General features: G+C 37.8%; 1 long non-coding RNA gene across 3 annotated transcripts; it reads left to right on the top strand.

The window, feature by feature from the left end:
* The first annotated feature begins 947 nt into the window (after positions 1-947).
* On the top strand, positions 948-6,888 carry LOC147976833 (uncharacterized). Of its 3 annotated transcripts, XR_015601713.1 has the most exons (11): positions 948-983; positions 1,644-1,775; positions 1,856-2,004; positions 2,374-2,442; positions 3,310-3,366; positions 3,442-3,543; positions 4,091-4,200; positions 5,606-5,726; positions 5,820-6,029; positions 6,553-6,764; positions 6,873-6,888. It is a non-coding gene; the product is annotated as an uncharacterized LOC147976833 (long non-coding RNA). The 3 variants fall into 3 exon arrangements; XR_015601714.1 differs by lacking the exon at positions 3,442-3,543; XR_015601712.1 differs by lacking the exons at positions 948-983; positions 1,644-1,775; positions 1,856-2,004; ... (2 more) ...; positions 3,442-3,543; positions 4,091-4,200 and having other exon boundaries at positions 5,206-5,726.
* The last annotated feature ends 305 nt before the right edge of the window (positions 6,889-7,193 follow it).

Below are 7,193 nucleotides of genomic sequence, written 5' to 3'. Positions count from 1 at the left end.
ATGTGCGTGCGGATCTCCCGCAACACCTACCCCAACCTCCGCGCCCTCCGCAATGCCTCCCACGTCGGTCTCACCGACGCCCCACATGTCAAGATCTCCGAGGGCGACTTCGGACACATCCTTGACGACGTGCCCCACCTCGCTGACTACTACGTTCCGGTGAGCAGCCCCCCTCCCCCTAACCTGCTCCTCCTCACTCGACCGCAAGTCATGGTTCGCTGTGACCTGCGGGTGCCATCATTTCAGCTCGTGGTGATTGGTTTTGTGCGGTGCAGCTTTAGCTAAGCGACTGTCAGTACGAGCGAAATGATCCGACGCTGATTTGGCTGGAAACGTGACCGCGATGTGTGCGGGGTTCGGTCGATTTGGGATTTCTGTTGTTGAGCCACGAATACAGAGTGCTTAATGTCATCTCAATTTTTCTTACGTTCCAGCTCCACTATTAGTGTTGTTAAGCTGCTGAGAATAGAAAGCAATGTAGCAGGAATACAGAAGTTGAGGTTTTCATTGCTTTGGTCATACAGTTTTTTAAACTATATACTAGAAGAACAGGGTACTCATTCCTGCCTTCTAAGAAACTATGTAATTGACTGCTCATGTTGGTTGTAATACATTGCTAGACACAGAGTTGTACATTTTTCAGTTAGGTTTTTGCAAATCAAACTATATTCAACAAGGCATCTCTCCTTTTGAAACACGAACACTCAACCAGGGTACGCTACGCCCCTCTCATGTTCCTTTCATTTTTTCCTTAGTTGGGTTCAGAGATCATTGCACAATAAAACTGATCGATAACATTTTCATTGTGGTTCTCTAATCTTTTGAACTTGTTAGAAGTTTTCTAAAATCCAATTGTTTGTTATTTTTGGTGCTTTTCAGGTGACCCATTGCAGTTCAGAGATGGTTTATATGAATTGTTTATGATCTAGGCCGCTACCAAACGCCTATGGAGAGCAGTATACTATTTCTGCATTTACCAACACGTGAGTCCTTGCTCACATGGATTACATATTCCTATAGAAAATAGATTACTTTGCTAATAGAGTATTGATGAGTCTGGCTAGATTCTTTGCTCACACGGACTAGATATTCCTATAGAGAATAAATTTCTTTGCTAAAAAGTATTGATGAGTATGGCTACAGGAGATAGTGATTCTTTTGTAGCTCTTGATTTTGCTACTTATGCAAGGTTTTTGGCTTTAACCTTTTTTTTGGGGGAAAGATCATCCTTTCTGCACTTTATTCCCTCAAGATAAACTGCGTGATGGGATGAGTATGCATACAACACAACTATTGAACCAATGACCATGCTTGAATATATATTAAATTAGACATATTTTTTTAGTTATGACCTTTTTATCATTCTGAAGGTTCTTTATTCTAAGGTGAAAAGGGATTTTTGATTTTCCTTCTGCAATCAAAGTATCGTATCATGATAGTACCTACACGTCATGTTGAATGCTATAAAGAACATGATCAATTGGTTTCACAAGGAGATGAATATGGACTGGTTTAGGAAAAGAAAATATTTTGTACGTATGCATTGGTAATTGTTCCTCAAAAAGATGCTGGTTAAACTGAGTCATGTTTTGTATCTTGGTCTGTACCCTGCCTAATATCCTAATATTGAACGTGAACTTCAGATATGGAGTATTGGTTCTCCTGATCCTAACTTCACATTAGATGGCCACTCAAAAGGCGTGAACCGTGTTGATTACTTCACCGGTGGTGATCGACCATTTTTTATTACTGGATCTGATGATCAGACTGCAAAGGTGTGTCATCTGCAATGAATTGTGCTATTGTGAGGGTATATTGGGATTGATCTGACTTATTACTCAATTTGTTGGATCAGGTTTGAGATTACCAAACCAAGAGATGTGTTCAAACACTTGAAGGACATGCACACAATGTGTCTGCTGTCTGTTTCCATCTAGAACTACCTATTATAATTACTGGTTCAGAGGATGGCACAGTTCGCTTGTGGCACTCTACAACCTACAGGTACTCTCTCTCTCTCTCATACTATGATATTGCTTGGAGATGATACTAACAGTGTGCTCTCCGAAAACCAGCTTTGTTTTACTAAAATCTATTTAGTTACACGCAAATACAGTTACTGGCCGAAGTTTTTTTCTTCTACATGTTTTTTGTTTGCAATAATAGTAATATCTTCTGCACTGGACTATACACATTCGTTATTTCCCAACTCATGCCAGTTTATTTCTTTAAATTGGCAGTGTAGATAGTGCCTTGTTCATGAATCATGAGCAAGAATGTGGTCTATTCTTAATTCTTCCATTTCTCCCAAGCATTTAATTATTTCTTTTCTTGTAGAACAAGTGAATAACACTTTGCTTGATGCACTTACAGGCTTGAGAACACTCTTCATTATGGTCTTGAGCGAGTTTGGGCTTTAGGATACATGAAGGGGTCAAGAAGGTAATGAATATTTTGCTCTTCCTCTATTTCAGTTCTATGGTAATATGGTCAATGTGAAGGGCCAATACACGAATATGTCTTCTCATCTGCTACTGAAGCTCCACACGCACTAACAATCCATTTTCTTTTTCTGCGACACAATTTCCTATATTGTGACAACATTGTGTATCTGCTAAACTGTTTCTCCCAAAAAAATCTTCACTAAAAATGCATAGTTCATGCTTTTATTTATTGTTCTTTCCTTTCAAGTTAAGGTAGTGATATATGATATTTTAATTTTTATAGGATTGTGATTGGATATGATTTAGGGAAAATTATGATAAAAATTGGCCGTGAAGTTCCAGTTGCTAGCATGGACAATAGTGAAAAAATCCTATGGGCAAAACATAACGAAATCCAAACTGTTAGTATCAAGACTGTTGGTGCAGGCAATGAGGTTCTTCTTCTTTGCCATGTTAAATGTGCAGGATTATGAGTTAATTTTGGTGTAACCACATTTTTACATTTAGATATCCTATTATTTCCGGCATTTACAGTTGCTGCGGTATAATAAAGCTCTTCTACTGAAGTGAAATGCATAAGTTCATGATTAGTATTAGCACAATATGGAATTGAGTGTTGGTTTTGAATTAAATTTCGATGGTTTAAAGAAGTGCGCATGAGGTTGTTATGACTTATGGATAAACACGTCATACATGCCTTGATATTTTTGCACATTGCCTTTACATGAAACTTTAGGAGATAGGCTCCTCTAGGATTTATATAGTTTCATTCTCTCAGTAGGTTAAGCTGATTTGCCTTGTCGCCTGTTCTTTCTTCCTGTACGTTTGTCTGTTCTTCCTTGATTTGGATCTGGTTTGTTTGCAGGTCTGTCATTAGTTTAGCTGCTACGTCGGATCTGATGCTGTTTTCGCCGATATATAGGTATGCATCCATTCTGCTCCCTTTCTAGGCCGCCGTCTACCGCATATATTTGATTTTACCTTTGATTTGCTGTAGATTTGTTTGTTGCCTCTTGTTTCACGTTCTTCCGGTCGATCGCTTGCTCGATCTGTGCCTGGACATCATCTCCATGTTGCGGCTTCGTGAACGGATCTTCAGGTCGACCACTCTTCTCCTCCTCCTTACTCCTCTTTTTCCCTAGGTTGGTGTTTGTACATCGTGGCGCTTTTCTCCCCACTTGATACAAGAACGATTGTATAATTTCTTTCTATGCACTTCATCAAGCACATAATTTAACTAAAACTTGTGGTTTGTTATGGGGCCTGCATTTGTAATGGTTCATTAAGGTATCTTCAGTATTTTTTGTTTCTTTCCCTGTTTTGTCATCTTCAGTATTTTTTGTTTCTTCATACGTGCATTTTTATCGTCCCAACAATCCACTGGCCTGACGGGCACGCCAAGGCACACATTTAATTATCAGAAGATGGTTCTGTTTTTATGGGGCCTGCATTTGTAATGGTTCATTAAGGTCACCATTGAGCCGCCTTCTGTACTTTAGAGGCGTATTGTGCGGCTACACGTTTGTGTTTTTTTATCCATTCACCCATTGCAATGTAAATTCAAGTTCTTGGATTTTTATTTCTTGTTTCTTCTTTTTGGTGAGCGAATTGGCTAATTGAGCTATTTTCCTCTTGGTTTGTTGCAGCAATTGGGAAGGATCGTCCTGTACTATCTATCATGGTTATTAGCTAGCAAGAGTGATGCCACAAGTGGATCTGCCCAGTAAATTTGTTAATTACTTCCTTGCAAGAATGAGTTGAGTTTGGTTTCTAATCCCTCAAGTCTATTCAAGATTGCCCATTTTTTAGTTACATACAAATATGCACCTTGATTGCTATGCATAATCATGTAGGTAATTCCATCTCTTTTTGTTGATGCTTTATCCTGCTTGGATCATATATGCTTCTGTATAACACTGATTGAGGTGGACAATTATAAATTTACTACACGCATATAAGCTTTCTATACATAGATAACTAGAGCATTATAAAGTAGTGTGTCATGTTCTAATTATAAATGAAGAGAAAGTTAAGAACTTTGTAATTACATAGTAATCATGGCTAGATCGTAGAGGTTAGAGATGTACAAATGATTGATTAAAAATATATATTTATATTTGCAACAACATAATGGATCATGCCAGGTAAATATTTTTGTAGAATATAAGTCAGGTTTAGAACTTTTGACCACGACAGCTGAAAAACCAAAGTAAATCCATCGTATATATTCAGTATAACGTATATTTAGATATTCATGGCGCTGCATAAGCTTAATTAAGTTCCCTGGGAGCACTAGCTGCTCGTGTATACATGTATTTCTTGATTCTAATAAGATGCAGTCAATCTTTGAAAATACAGTAAGCACCTGTCATGAAATTTAGAACTGGCGTGATGTGTCTCTATGTTAATAACTATCATGCTTGCGTAGCTGGTTGATTTATTTGATTATAATCAAATTGGACCGTCATAATTTTAAGATCGTGATTATTCAGATGAAAAATGATCAAAGAAATACATGTACCAAAGTCACATCTGTTTAGATCATGATTAGGCATACAATTGCTCCTTCAAATTATTGTGATATTGTAGTGCTCTTTAGTATTATTTATTGTGGTGCTGCACCTCCTTTTCTCTTCTTTCCTGGACATATACTCTGCACCGGAAGTTACCTATTGCCCGCTACACCTTTCTATGAACTTTTGTTAACAATCTGCCTATAATTATAAGAAAAAAAATGCATGAATGTATATAGCTTTGCACCAGGACACTTTACTTTTGCTATGACCTGTCATTTTTGTGAGCTGCAGACGATTTTGGCATTGATGTTCTCATGCAAGTCATCTTATCTTTGCAAGCCTACTGATAGAATACACTCAAGATAGGACACCACATGCGTCATCCTGAGATAGATAGACGCTCATGCTTGGTTCATCCTGTTGGCTGAGGATGCTAAGTTTCATCTGTTTTGTAAAAATGAAATTGTGTATAGATATTTGTGGCTGCTATAGCAACTCTCGAGAATTGTTGTAGGGTATGCATTTTCCTTTTGTGAAAAAATTGTCCTGTTGCATTCAAAATTTCGACTTGAAATGGAGCTCAATATGAGTTATGTAGGCCAATCTTCTAAGTGTTTAATGTTCTTTTATGTTACATCCTGGCAGGAAAGTGGAGCAGCTATCTGAGGAGGTTGATTCATTGAAGGAAACCCTCGACAAGCACTTATTGCGCCAATGAGAGCGAATTTGGGAAGCTAAGGAAAGGGCGGAGCTGTTTGAGAGAGCTGTGAGTAGTCTGAAGCAAACAAAGTATGAACAGTTGTTTTCCCTGCAGGATGATTTGGTTTCAGCATTAATGAATTGGAGATTATTGTTACAGAATGGTGGGCCACCGGATGTCCTTCAAATATTTGACGATGAAGCCTAGGCAATGCAATCAGGGATGTGGTTAGGGTTTGTTAATTTTAGCTAGGTTCTTTGTTGCTGATTGATGGCCAGTGGCGCTCTTCTGCTTGGAACAAACACTATATGTAGTTGCTGCTCCTCTAGGTTGGGTCGTTGCTACTGCTTTGGCTGTAGCTCTGTGTAGGTATTTATATTTTCCAGCTTCTACTATTTGGCATTACATCTTCATGCTTTTACATCAAGGATATACCCCCATCAGACGTGGATTTGTAGCAAGAAAATTAGTCAACGGAGCCCGGGACAATGAGTTTGGAAAATTTATAGTCAAGCCTTGCTGCCCCTTTGTCTCTTATTTATCTGGTTTGATTTGGGAGTAGAATCATCAACGACATGCCTATTAGAATTATTTATTTGTTTCATAGTTGTGTCGTAGCCCTGTAGCAAATATTTGAGTGATAGGATTGTTGTGCAGACTATAATGTGAAAGTCGGGTGTCCCCTTAAGCAAATATGTATTATGTGCAGTGGATTAGGGTCAATATTTTGGTTCTGAAAGAAAGAGAGAAACAGAGGATCATGTTCTTTCTTGGGTCCAAGACTAAAAGTTGGTAATGTTGATGAGAAATAAAAAACGTGTGTTCATTTACCGGTTTTGTCTGCATCACCAATCATATTTGCGTTGGTAATGTATGATATTTTGTCTTCCAGGTTTCTAGGTATCTGCTGCAAGGCTTGGATTGACGTATGTTGGGATGATCTCATATGGATAAATGGTAGATCAAGGGCTTTTAATCACTGAAGTAGTATCCATACGTATGACTGGTGATGCAAATAATGGATGTGGAAACTATATGAATGTCAAGTGGAGAGTTAAATGATTTATCAATGTTGATTTTACTAGAATTATTCTTGAATATCAGGTATTCATTTCAAGTAATAATAACCTTACTCTACAAATTTAGCATTATTTTGATACTCTGCGAGTGTTGTGTTGTTTACTAAATTCTTTATTTGTTGCCAAGTAATAGGATCTTGAGACGGCCTGTAACATTCCAAAATTCTAAATTTTGGAATGTTATAAACACATAGATAGATTGATTGATTGTTTGATTGATTGCGTGAATTGAGTGAAATTCGAATTCTTTTTGAAAGTTAAATGAGAGGGAATAAAAGGACTTTCCCAAACTTTCATATTGGTTTTCTGATCTTCGTGAATTCAAATTCTTTTCAACACAAAACCCCGGAGAGAAGATGACATGACTTCTTCCATTTATTGAAATGACAAGGGGTGTTGAAAATATTTGAATTTCATTTGGAAATATTTCCAATTCAAAACTTTAAGCAACTCA

This window comes from Triticum urartu, chromosome 4A, assembly GCF_056163025.1.
Source record: "Triticum urartu cultivar PI428250 chromosome 4A, HENAU_Tu73, whole genome shotgun sequence".
Lineage (NCBI taxonomy): Eukaryota > Viridiplantae > Streptophyta > Magnoliopsida > Poales > Poaceae > Triticum > Triticum urartu.
This window is presented reverse-complemented; position numbering and strand designations above follow the sequence as displayed.